This window comes from Physcomitrium patens, chromosome 23 (assembly GCF_059467195.1).
Source record: "Physcomitrium patens ecotype Gransden chromosome 23, ASM5946719v1, whole genome shotgun sequence".
NCBI classification, from domain to species: Eukaryota; Viridiplantae; Streptophyta; class Bryopsida; order Funariales; family Funariaceae; genus Physcomitrium; species Physcomitrium patens.
Genome location: NC_143432.1, coordinates 8,184,800 through 8,199,532, shown reverse-complemented (window position 1 = coordinate 8,199,532; position 14,733 = coordinate 8,184,800).

Sequence of the window (14,733 nt, the reverse complement as noted above, 5' to 3'; positions counted from 1 at the left end):
ACGAGAGGTTGTAATTGTTGGACATTTATGTGGATCTTACGGAAGAAAACCAGATCCGACTAAAGTTGATGCAATTGGAAGAATGAAGGAGGATTGTGATTCTTTAACAGAGGTTCGCAGGTTTTTAGGTGCATGTATATTTTATCGAATCTGGATCCCTTATTTTGCTCACATAGCGGATCCATTATATGAACTGTTAGACAAGGGTTACCGATTTAAATGGGAAGAAAGGCATATTCAAGCAATGCAAAGATTGAAGAATTTATTGATGTCACCTCCAATATTGAGGAAGGTTGATTATAAGTGCAATAGACCAGTGATTCTTACTGTAGACGCTAGTCTAATTGCCGTTGGATGGGCTGTGGGTCAAGATGATTCATATGGGAGTAGATTTGCAGTTCAATTTGGGGCTAAAGTTTTAAGTATTCATCAGCGTGCATATTTGTAAGTCAAAAGAGAACTTTGGGGAGTCGTTTCGGCTATGAAAGCTGAAAAGGACTATTTGATTGGGACAGTAGTAGTAATTGAAACAGATTGCTTGCCATTGCTTGGAATGATTATTAACTGTTCAACGCCAGATATTGCAATGTTGAAATGGATTGCTTATATTAAGTCACTAAATCCAGAATTTAAGCATATCACTGGGAAGGACAATTTAGTAGCAGATATGCTATCTCGACCAAGATACGAGAGGGAGGACGAAATGGTTGAAGACATTGATGATGTCGGATTGAAATTCTATTCAATATCAAATCTCAACAGAGAAGACAAGCTATTTCTTGAAGAATCTTATGAAGGAGAATTATTGGATATTGGTCATTATTTGAATACCTTGACTAAGCAGGGGAATTGGCCTACAGAAAAATTCAAACAAATAAGAAAAAAAGCATATGGATTTTTACATCGAGATGGTCTTCATCCTACGTATCCTCTGGCTATTCATTTTAAATGGGTTGTTGATTTGGTTATTATGGCGGTTGTGTTATGGCAGATGAGATATTTGGTTTTAGCTCGTGAAGATTTATCAAATCAAGTAGAAGGAAGAGCATTGAGGACAAAATCTACAGAGGGGATTTGTAGGTTTTTGCTTGAAGATGTCATTTGCCATTACGAATGCGTAGGAAAAATCACTGCAGATCGTGGAGAATTAAATGCACAAGAAGCTCGTAAGTTCTTTGAAAAATGTGGAGTTAAACTATCACTGACTACTGCTTATAATCCGGAAGGGAATGCAAAAAGCGAACGCGGTCACCCGCCGATTGTGAAAGCATTGGTTAAAGCTTGTAATGGGAAAGTTAAAGAGTGGCCACGGCTATTGTCATTTGCATTATGAGCTGATCGAACAACACATAGTTCGGTGACAGGATATATGCGAGTAGAACTTATGACAGGTCAAAAACCAATTATGCTGATTGAAGAAAAGGTACTTACTTGGAGTATGCTACCATGGGAAGATGGATTGACAAGAGATGAACTTCTGGCTATTAGGATTCGACAATTGGAGCAAAGAACGGAAGATGTCCAGATAGCATTGGGAAGGTTAAAAAGAGCAAGGTTACAAAACAAGGCGTGATTCGATAAGCAACATCGATTGAGACCAAAAGCAATCGAGGAAGGTGACTGGGTACTTGTTTATGACAATAGTCTGGATAATCAACATAGTACTTTGCAGAAATTCTCAAAACGTTGGTTTGGACCATATGTGGTAACAACTGTTCATGGTAATGCGACTTACTCATTACGGGAGTTAGATGGTACAAAATTGAAAATACCAATTGCAGGGAAGCGAGTAAAAATATTTAAACGAAGACACGCAAAGATGAATATGGAAGACCTTAATGAAGGTATAGAGATTTCCGCAGCAAGAAGGTGAAAGTGATTTGAATAATGAAGGTGACGAAGACGAACTGGACAAAGACGTAGAGGATATATTCTGAATCAAACAGCAATTGGGTAAATTGGTGCATATCGGAGGATGCACAGGTTCAGAGGGAGTGGATGTCGTGTTGTAACACGAGTATACAGTGAAAATAAAAAGAAAGGGGAATTTTATTAATATTCAGTTACCTCGAATATTGGGAGCATCGACCAACTCATGTACAAATATTGAGTGGCCAGGTTCAGTCACCCCGTTATAGTCATTTGGGGCATACTGAAATGCTCCATTCAATTCCAATAACGGGAGTCAGCAAGAAGAGAAGGACTAATTCACACGACGGGTTCGAAGAGCCAATTGGATCCAATTTCGAGAATCCAATCCGGGTCCTCTTACCCAATATGAGACCTGAATTGGCCGGGCAACCCAATGCAGATCCAATTACGGGAACATCCAGGTTATTACGGGCATCTTACCCAATATGGGACCTGAATTGGTCGGGCGACTCAATGTGGTCCCGATTACGGGGTTTCAATTCTGTTTCGGGCTGTCCTGTTCTTTGTGCCGTTTCAGGGAACGTTGTTTTCAGTAAATGGATTTCTTAAAGGTAAAAATGGAGAAGAAAGCTCTGACGGCGAGAGCCAATTTTGGATCCAAGCTTGACGGTGGGAGCCAATTCTGGATCTAAGACGGAAGATTGAAGAAATTCAGAGGATAAGGTTAGGGGGGATATAGTTTTGAAGGGGGATTTTTATTTTTCTCTGGGAATCGGGAGGAGCTAGTTTTCAAGCTTTTGCAAGGTTACTAGTTCGGTTTTCATTGGAGGTTTTTGGAGATCAAAGGGATTAAAGAGAGAGGAGGTTCATGCTTCGGGTCGGGGAAGGAAAGACAGAGAATTTGGATTTTTCTTCTTCGTAGAGTTTTGAGAAGACTGAGGCAATCGCTGCTGAAGTCAGTATTGTAATGGTGAATCGGGATTTTTAATGAAGTAGGTTTGAATACTCTTGACTGTTTTGTGAAATCGAGTTACGTCTGTGATTGAAGGATTAAAAGGGTGTCTATAGGATTGAGTATGCTGAGTGAATGAAATTTATTGGGTTAATCTAACAAGACAGTCAGTGGATACAAGATCGTAAGTACAAAGCAGTATTGAAGATTAACAGTTTGGGTTGTTCGGGGTTCTCTGTAACGTCTAGAGACCTACTGGCTGGGATAAAAAGGACTTCGACATGCAGTCGAAGAGCATCCGTATAGATTTACGGTACATTGTTGCAGTCGTTTATATTCCAGCAGTCAAAACTGATAGACTGCTTGACTATCGGCGAATCTCCATACTACCTTCTATAGCCAGACGCCCGGCACGTTCTCGAGCAGGAAAGCACGTAATACGACACCGCAAAATGACCACCACAATTATCCAAATGGCAATCCTCTAGTATCGACTGTACTTCACTTTAAAAGATACAACGTCTTAAAATGCCATCTTTGCCTTGTTTATAAAAAGCATTGCGAATCATCGTGTATAGGGCACTCTTCAGAATGAATCGCTTCTTAAGCTTCTCGGTGAAAGTCGGCAAAAAAGTGTAGAAGGTCAAAAACTAAATGATTTCACTATACTCAAGGAAAATCACATCTACCATAAATAATTTGGCATCGAGAAGAGCATTAGAGATAGGCTCGTTGCCGAGAATATTAGACAACTGAGATAAATGATCAATATTTGCATGTTTTTTGCCAAGTCGTATAACAATCGTAAAATTAAACTCTTGTAGAAGTAATACCCATTGGGCAATGTGTCCACTCAATTGAAGCTTATTAATCATGTATTTGAAGGCATTATGATCCACATAAAATACAAATGGATATCCAAGCAAATAGTGTCGAAACTTCTGAATCGAGTATATCATATCCAACGCTTTGCATTCGATAGTAGTAAAATTACGTTTGACAGCCACCAATTACTGATTCACACAATAGATAGGATGATCCAGACCTTGGTCATCCTTCTGACTTAGCACCAATCCAATAGCCACATTGGATACATCAATGTACACATGGAAATGCTCCGTCCAACGAGGTGCCACCAATATTGGTACAAAGACCAATTTTGACTTTAATGCCTCAAAGGCCATGGTATACTCCATGGTCCAAAGGAGATTAGTCCCATCTGATGGAGGTTTTTTCAGTAAGTTTGTTAAAGGTTGACAAATAACTACAAACGAACAAATAAAGCAGCGATAATAACTGACATGGTTGAGAAAGCCTCGAACACCGGAGACCGTCTCTGTTCTAGGCAAGTTCATTATATGTTGCATTTCGTCATAATCCGTAGCAATACCACGGCTGGAGATGATATGTTCCAATAATTTTCTGGATGGAATATCAAATTGATACTTATCTGAGTTCAACGATATTCCAAACTTAACGCACCGAGCCAAATATTTGCCCAAATAATTAAGTTGATCTTGTTTTGTACTGAATACACAAAAGTCATCTAAAAAGATCTCCATAAACATCCAAAGATAGTCTTGGAAAACCTGAGTCATCACTCAACATGATGAAACGTGGCTTGGGTATTGCATAATCAAAAAGACATCACACGATAAGAAAATGTGCCATAATCTGTAGTAAAGGTTGACTTGAGCTAGTCTTTCGGTACAATTTAAACTTGATTATATTTAGAAAATCCATCAAAGAATGAATAACATTCATGATCTGCTACAGCATCCAATATACTATCCGTGAAAGGTAATGGGAAGTAATCTTTCTTGATGGCCGCATTGAGTTTCCAGAAATCTTGACAAATTCGGATTTTTCCATTCTTTTTCAACACCATCACAATTGGAGAAACCCACTCACTATTTGGTACTAGATAAATAAAATCAACTGCAAAAAGCTTGTCCAATTCCTTCTTCACCATAAAGAAATATTTAGGATTAAGGCGATGTTACCTCTGCCATACTGGTTTAGCGTTCTTCACTAAAATGATACGATGCTCATAGACTTAAGTGAAGATACCTTTTAGATCATCATAAGTCTAAGCAAATGCTGATTTATGATGCAAGAAAATTTCTATCCAGCAGGTCAACTCCTGTTCCTTAATACCTTTGTAGACCTTCATTGTCCGAGGCTCTGCTGTGGTCGCCAAGTTGATAGTTTGACATAAAGGTGCAGCGGCGATGTTCGATTTCAACCCCCGCATTGATTTAAAATTAGTTGGTAAGTCCAACATATGCAAAGTACTAAATCTTGTGTCTAGGGCACTCACATGGTGTACATCATACTTGGTCATCCAATCAATACTAACTTTAGTAGAAATTTTTGAATCCGACAAGTATATCAAGTACTCCCCCAGACCGCCACATTGGTACACTACTCCAGGGTATTGGACTGCTTCCATGGATGCCTCCGTAATTGATGCTACTACGTCATTATCGGAGCTAAGTTCATTGTCTGACATCAATTCAGATGCTGATAATTGAGACTCCCCGTGATAATATACAAGGTACATTTGTAACACCATTTTATCTCCGGCCTTGCCAATTGTCAAAGTACCTCAATCTCAATTGTTCTTGGCCTTCGCTTGATAAAGCCAAGGTCATTCCAATAAAATTAGATATGATAAAGTTGATCGTTATAACTGAAAGATGATATGGTTGATTTCATACCAAATATCGGCAATTATAATTTGAACACTCCATAAAATATCTATTGGTTTAATCCGACTATGATCTGCCATTCTTAACACCAATATTGTGAATATTAAGTATTCCAAATCTAAAGCATCCATTGTATTAGCATTTATTAAATTGACATTGGAACCACCATCCACCTGAATACCCGAGATCATAACACCATCAATTGAAACATCGATAGTTGGTGCACTTGGATCAGGGTTCAAACTGACTTCACAAACTTCCTTATTGCATTGCCTATGCCGTGTTATCAATGAAGTCAATGTAGAACGACACTCTGGTGTGACCGCTAAAAGTTGCTTTATAGAAATAGAAGACCAAATAGCATCCAGATCCTTCAAAATGTCATAAGGTTCCATATTTAAGGTAATTCTCAATGCCCTCTTTCTTTTCATTGGGTTGAGTTTAACTCCGAGAGGTAAGATATTCTTTCATCCTAGACTTGGAATTGGAATAGTAAGCGGAGTTTCTTTAGAATTAGCACCATCAAGAGGATCTTTTAATAAATAGGACGTTTCTCGAAACTACGTAGAGAACGGAATAGCTTGAAATAGAACCATAGCCTCCATAATCGGGATCTCATAGGGTTGTCCAACCGAGTCAGGTCTCATAAGAGGTCCATAATAGGACTTGGATTGGATGTCCCCATAATTAGATCAAATTGACCCTTTATATCAAGCTCACCCAAATATTGAATTGGTTCTTTCCCTTTTTGCTGACTCTTGGTAAGAATGGCTTGAACACATTCCATTTGATTTATCAAAGAATCTTAAGGATCTTAATTTATCTCCTCCATTTTTCCTTCGCTTTGGATCTGCTGATCTTGATTATTGAAATTGAACAAAGCATTATATTACTGATAAGTATGCCTCAATTGCTTGCAGTTTCCACACAATAGCGCATAATCATCACTAGCTCTGGGATTGAGACATTCACTAGCATAATGATTAATCTATCTGTAATGAAAACAACGAAGTGGTCTTCTTGCACCTCCATCAGGCATATTGGGTGTCTCCATTGGTATATATCTACTAGGCTTGTTCCATATAGAGTTAGAAAATGATCCTGGTTGTCCCGTTGGTACGGAGGGTACTTGATTCGATGACGTCAGTGGAGCATATTGCTGATACATCTGCTGCTTTTTCCCATAGTTTTGGGGGTTTGATGCACACCTTTGATTAAAATTAGAACTTTGAAAGTTATTGAATGCTCGATTTTGTCGATTAGATCGATTTCCATTCCATCCAAACGTATTTTTTATTTGAACTTGATTGACATCTCAGTGAGTTGGTGGGATCATGATCTGATTACTGAATTGTTGTTGCCTTTGTCAATTCCAACAATTAGCTGTTAAGTGCTTTCCTTTGTAAAATGTACATTGATCCATCAGTTATGAGGGTGAAGGGCATTTTGTTACATGACCATGACCCTTACAATTATTGCACCATACATTGGTCCTAGTATTGGTAGACTTGTACCTCATTAATCCACTGGTTGACGATTGTACCATTCAAATGCCATGTTCTTCAAGGTTGTTGGCAACCATCGTAACCAAATATCTTCAGTTCTTCTATTATTGGCTATACATGCTATCAAAAACTAAGACAAATGTTGATCGGGATCCGCACCTGAAAAATCCCTAAAAGTAGGTAATGGAGCTATGCTCGTTGTGCGATCGCTCACATCACCCATTTGAACTGCTATTCGAACTGCTGGACCACTCGTCGCCATTGAAGAGAACAATGTTCCACTTAATCTTTTGTCAAAACAACTAGCATCTTTCTCAATTGATTGTTCTGAATTTTCAAGTTTCCTTAATTTGCTATTATTGTCCATTACTAAGTTAGTCGATTGAATTGGAGGTGAAAATGATGGATTTTAAAATACATTGAATTGGTCCTTATTGACTAGTAATTTATGCCACTCTACGGAACCAATTTTGATGGAATTAGAAGCTTCTATTATTAGAAATGTATCCAATGGAGTACCCAATTCTTCTGTAATTCCTCCACTCACAATTAACGGCCTCAAGGGAAACACTGGTCTATTGAACAAATTTTCCATGAGTGCTCTTGGCAATTTCTCTAACGATATATACTACTGAAATATTTGATGTCGATCAACTTTTGGGTATACTCGAATATGTTGATAGACATGCAACCATGATTTAATCCAACTTTGTCGATGATTCTTTTTTAACTTCGATTCTTGCTCCTTATGCAATAAATTTCTTACTTACGATCTCTGTATTCTTTCTTTCGACTGTCGTATTATCTTTACTATTAATTTTTCATTCTTAATAACCATACTCTTTCATTATATTCTATTGAATTTGCTTCTTATCTCCCATCTAACTAAACCGGTAGTTAATTTCTAATATTCAATGCTATTGTCTATCTCCAATAACGGCGCTAAAATGTAATTGTCGTTTTACTTATTCTACAATTCCTTTCAAAATAAACCTATATAGGAGAATTCGAACACAGGTAAAGACTAAGTGCATGAGTTTTACTTGTTAAGGTCATACAATTAACCGTATTCCAAACCACTAAAACACTAAGAAACACTACAATACTTTCTCCCAGTAATAATATTCCTTCATCAACTGATAACAACAGTGTGCAATCTTGCACTCTCAAAAGACCGCTCAAAATACATAATTTCCATCCAACACCAGAAATAACAGACTTCACTCCAACCAATCTGAATTCACAGAATTTCTATAATCACCAACTTCTTTTATCTAAAATACACACAGCTCTCAATAAACAACAATTATAATCTTTCAATAACTCCTTATATAATTAAATCACTCAGTACTCCAATTACATAATCAATAACTCATAAATCAATCTCTGATTTATTCCACAGACTCACTTCTCAGTATTTAGAAACCATCCATTATTCTTCAACAACAAAGAAAGAAAACAAAGAGACAAAGAGGTAGCACCAAGCTTACCCCAGCTCATGACTATCATAGTCTGGTCCTCATACTAACTTCTACAACTCCTATATACTTACTCCCTATTCTCAGATTCTAACCATAATTTTATAATTAATCACTTTTAATAACTAAGTTAACCATCCGTCATCCTGAACTGACTATTCTATGGACTATTAGTCTATTTTACCAATATCTTATAGAAACAAACTAATATCTATTCTACAATGGATTAAGTGGATTGTGAATCTAAACCAATGCCATGATGTGTAAATTGTTTAACTAGTTGGGCTTCCGTGGCTTGGCAATTAGAGCAATATGTGCATGAAATTTAATTTCTTAACTTTTTCATTTGTTTTATATATATATATATATATATATATATATATATATATATATATGTATGTGTGTATTTTTTTTCTCTCCTACTAATGTTTAAATTTCACCTAAGCTTGAAGTTTTTTTTTGTATATCTATTTAGATTCTCAATTTTCTTTCTATAAATAAACTATTTTGTAAAAGTAAGATTAAATTTGTAAAAATAAATATATGAAAAAAAACATGGAAGAAGAAACCAAAGCATTCAGTTAGAAAGGAGGTGGAAAAGAAAATCTAAATGCTTTGGTCAAAAAAGAAGCATGGGAAGAAGAAACTAAAGCAATTAGTCAACAAAGAAGCATAAAGAAAAGAATCCAAAGCGTTTAGTTAATAAGAAGGCATGGGGAGGAAAAATACAATATAAGTTGGAATAGGTTAAAGTGCAATAGAGGGTTGATGGAGAGGGTGGAAAGAGAGGTTGGAGTATGTTAACAAAATCTAGAGGGAGAAGAAAGATGCATAGTCTATATTACAATTTGAGTTATAAAGCTAATAGAATTTGAATCATTTTTATTTTTTATTTATTTATTTATTTTTGGTTGCTTTATATCTAATTAAAATGGTTATTGAAGGTGATATTTGAGATCTATATTCTTAGTAAAATAAAGAATAAGTAAATTAAATTTGAGGCCAAAATACTTTCAAAAGTAGGAGCAATAGAGAATTAAAGTAGATGGGATTCAAAAAATACTACAATGAAAAGCATGGGCTTTGTAGGCTTGGTTCTCAATGAATATTGTCGCAATAAAAACAAGCTTTTGAAGATATCATCTTAAGTGGTGCTTTGTGACTTCTTTTTTTGTTGTTACCAATATATACTTTTACAACCATAGGGCCAAAAATCTCATACAGCCAATCAATAAAGTCTTCAACATATTTTATTATAACTTTGAGATTAATTTGACAAGAAATTGATTGAATTAGACTGAAAAAATCACTTATGAGCATCTCGAAGTAAATTTCGTCTAAGTCCAAATTTGTTAGATTATTGATATGGGATTGTAAGATGGCATCATATCCTTCAACTATTGATGAAAATTTAGAAATGTGATATAATATAATAATAAAGAATTCAATATAATCAAATAAATGTAAAAGAAGATGAGGAGGTACTTGAAAGACATTTCTAATATGATCTTTAATATCTAATCTGAATAAAAAATTCAATATCTCCTTTGCCTAAAAATCCATATTTATAATTTAAATATTGTGTATTTTTTTTTATAAGTGCTTGCAACACCAAGGATAAAAGGGATATAATGCTTGGAATTTGTGACACCATTGATAAAAGGATCCTAATGTGAAGGAAAAATTTGAGTAATAGAAATGATTTTCACTAATTTGACTAAAGACCACAACGGTGATGTTATAAAAATAAGGTAGCTCACAACATTTTGGTTCTAAAATACCAAAGATCACCTCAATTGAAGGAATCAACCAAAGGTAAAGAAAAAAGAAGAAGGATGACAAAAATTTAAAATTCAAAAGGTTACATTCTAAAGGTAGGTTTTCTTAGGACAATCAATTAAGCTTTTTATTTTATTTATTAAATTAATGTAGATTGTAGATTGAAGAATAAGAAGCTAGAAGAAAAAACCTAGCACTTGAAAAGTAAAAATTAAGTAAGTTTCTTAGTTTTTTGAGTTATTTCAATTATCAAAATTTTAGAATATACACTTAGAGTAAAGAATATGGAGTTAGAGGATAGAATCTAAAAAGTCAAAGCAAAAGAGGTAATTATCTATTCTCTCTTTTAGAACTTGAATATAGTAGGATAAAATAGAACCTTCAATTTTGATCCTATCCTTTAGATTTAGCTTTTTATTAATTAAAGAAATTATTTAAATTTTTTCTTGTAGTGATTTGTTATGAAGTAATAGGATGGTTGGTAATGTAGTCAAGTGAGTTTTTGTTCAAATTGGTTTGATGCAGGCAAAGAGCTCTTTTGTCTAGTAATTCTATTATGAATAAAGTAGTAGATAATTTTCTAACTACATAGGTGTAAAGAATAAAAGAAAGAGAGAGCTTTAGCTCCCTACTAGCAACAGAATGCCTTTGCACTAAATATTGCTTATAGTCACCCTTATACAAGGTCGTTCCATATAATAGTCTAAGAAAAAGAAAGCCTTGCTTGAGGTGATATTCAAGTAAGCATTCTTTTTTTAGGTTATTTTTGTTGTATTTTCCTTTCTTATCAGAAAGAGTATTTTAAGAGAGGTGTAAGTTGATAAATACAAGATATTAAAAAAAAAAAAAAAAAAAAAAAAAATCTATAGTTACCTTGTTTGATTTATTTTAATTTTTTAAAGATGACCTCATGATCGTAGAAGTTCAATGCACTGCTCTACTAGGTTCAATAGACTTGTATTAGTACATCTTTTAAAAAATCCAAAAACCTTAAGAGTTACTAGATTCTTTTTATTTAATAATAGGATTTTAGCTATTGAACCTAATTTAAATATGCCAAAAAACTTATTAGAAGAATTTAATGATATTTCTTTAAAAGACCTTAAAAGAGATTTAGATTTTTTTTTTTTTTTAATTCTTTAATAGATAGTATAAGTAATTTGAATTAAAGGAGTACTCATTTATTTCAACCTTCAAAGACAATAGATCCAAATAGAGCAAAAAAAAAGAACCATTACTTATACCAATTAATCTCTTAGTTGAACCAAGGAGTTTATCTATTCGGGTTCCAAAGGAATTTAGTGTTGCCTTTATGCCTCTTAACCTTTCCATCTTCAGAGGTATAAGAAATGAGGACCCTTTGGCCCACGTAGAGTGTTTCATAGAAATATTCACTACTTGTTTGATAATGGATGGTTGTCATTGTTTAATATGGTTTTCAACCATATTAAAAAATGGGGCATATAAGTGGTATCACAACCACTCTTCTAACACCTTCTTAACTTAGGATATGATCCAATGTACTTTTTAAAAATATTTCCGGCTTGAAGTAAGGCAAAGCACGGTCCTAATTGCTTTATCTTTCCTTAGACAAGAAAATGATAAAGACATTATCTCCTACATTCGACATTTTGAACTAATAGTGACAAGGTTTATATGAACCCTATTCATTAACAATACCTTGAAGCAATTTTTTATTCAAGGATTTGCTAAAGAATAAGTAATTAAAAAAATCTTCCATGCATGTCATAAAGACCTTATAACAACAAAAAAATGCAACAAAGGAAGTAGAACAAATAGACAAAGACAATAAAAGGTTGTGGTGTAAAGAAGACCATAATATTTCTATGTCATGGACATACATATTTACTCTAATAATTACGTATATAATTAGGTAGAAGAAAGTAAAAGTAGATTACTTTCATAATATCTTATAGAAAAGCCTCATAAAAGCTTTATAGATGCTACTTTGACTTTACATGTATTTGTAGTTGATTGATAGGTTAGAAACTTGGTCAATAAGTTGCCTACATGCTATTTGTATTGGTAGCTTATGAAACAAGTTAACTATATGGCGCACATATAAAAAACTTGTCTTCCAAGTTAAGATATATGTCTTACAAAGTCAATACGTTTTGAAGGTCCTATAAAACATTGCCACGTAGCTCTTACTTAGATAGTATATATGGAAACAAGAGTGAAGCCTTCTTCACTCTTGTCAATGCCTTTCTAGTCCTTAGTCTTGTTTCAAAACTTTTTAGTCTTCTTGTCTTTAGCAATAGCTATTTTAATTTAATACTATATTATCTATGAATGATTTTTTAGTTTTTTTGAGTGACACAAGAATGTATTGAATATTTCTTTCTTGAAAATTTATATCCTTGATAGTTTGATAAGAGTGCTAACTTATTATTCTTGTTGTGTTTTAGAATTAAGTGGATTACCTTAATTTTATTGTTCTGTTTGAAGGTTGCAGATTACCTACCTTTAAGCAAACTCTTTAATTTTTCTAATATTTATTTTTTTAGTAGTATAATCCAAAATCCTATTAGTCAAATAAAAATACATAAGTCTAATATATCTAAATCCTTATTGGTAGGTGCAAGAGCCTTCGTGCATGCTGCAAAAGAAGGATCAATTTTTATTATATATGCCATGTTTATTTCTGATGGTGGAAAGATGTCAACTAGTATTCTTAGCCAGTATCAAGATTTTTAAGACATTTTTGAAAAAAAAATATAGATATTCTTTCAGAGCATTGACCTTATGATTGTTCCATTCATTTGCAAGAAAGAGCTCAACCACCATTTGGACCAATCTACAGCTTATTACAAAATGAGTTGGCTGCACTAAAGGAGTATATTGAAAAAAACTTTGCTAAAAACTTCATACACTATTCAAAATCTCTAGCACAAGCTCCTATCTTATTTATAAAGAAAAATAATGGACCTCTACAAATTTGCATAGACTATTAACGACTTAACAAGATTACTATCAAGAATAACTATCTCCTACCTCTAGTTTTAGGATTTCTTGATTAATTCAATCAAACAAAGATCTACAGAAAAATAGATCTAGGAGGAGCATACAATCTAATCTACATCAAAGAAATAGATGAATAGAAGACTGCTCTCTGAATTAGGTATGGACATTTCAAATATAATGTCATGCCTTTTGGACTTACAAATGCATCAACTGCTTTTGAACATCTCATGAATGACATTTTTTATGAGTTTTTTAATGATTTTATTGTTTGATATTTAGATGACATTCTAATCTACTCTAAGAATACAAAAGAACATGAATTTCATATTTGTAGTGTGTTACAAAAACTTAGAGATGCAAGATTAAATGTCAAGATGAAAAAGTATATATTCTACACTATTTAAGTTGACTTTTTAAGATACATCATTTCCAATAAAGGACTAATGATGGATCGAAAAAAAAATTCAGACTATTATAGATTGGAAGATCTCAAAAACTGTTAGAGATGTGCAATATTTTTTAGAATTTGCCAATTATTACTGAATCTTCATTAAGAACTTTTTCCAAGTTGTGGCTCTTCTTATACGTTTGATATGTAAAGACAAGCTTGAGTGGAGCAAAGAAGTTGAAGCATCTTTTATAGCCTTGAAGGCAACATTTATTTTTACACCAATCTTGTATCATGTCAACTTCTCCAAGGCATTCTTCATGGAAACAAAAGCATTGGATTTTGCTATAGGTACAATTTTGTCAAAAATAAGAACACATGACAAACTCTATCTAATAGCTTTTCATTCTACAAAATTTACAAGAGTAGAGATTAATTATAAGATCCATGACAAAGAGCTTTTTGCCATCGTGGATTCATTTCAAGATTAATAGTATTATCTATAAGATGCCTGAAATATAGTCACCATATATAAAAATGACAAGAACCTTGAGTATTTTATTTTGATACATGTATTAAATCATCGCCAAGCCTATTGGAGCATGTCTTTGTGAAGATTTGATTTCAAGATCACTTATTAATTAGGAAAACAATAAGATTTGTCAGATGTCCTTTTTAGACATTTGTATCTTGTACTAAAGGAAAGAGATGCAGCTTTTGATTAACAAAGAAAATTTTTCTTAAAACCTGAGCATTTTCATATTTGAGCAATGAAATCAACATTTACTATTGATTCAACTTTTCTCAAGCAACTTCAATCAAGTATGTTCTTTAATCTTCTTGTTCATGATATAAAAAATAAGTCCTCCAAGTTTCATGATACTTCTAAGTTTGAATTCAAGAATAATCTACTCTATTTTAAGGACGATTATATATTCTAAAAGACAAAGCATGATTACATGTTCTTCAAGCTTGTCATGATTTTGCAGCAACTAGACATTTTAGATACAACAAGACATTGTAGCTTATATCTAAAGATTTTTAGTAGCCACAAATGTCAATA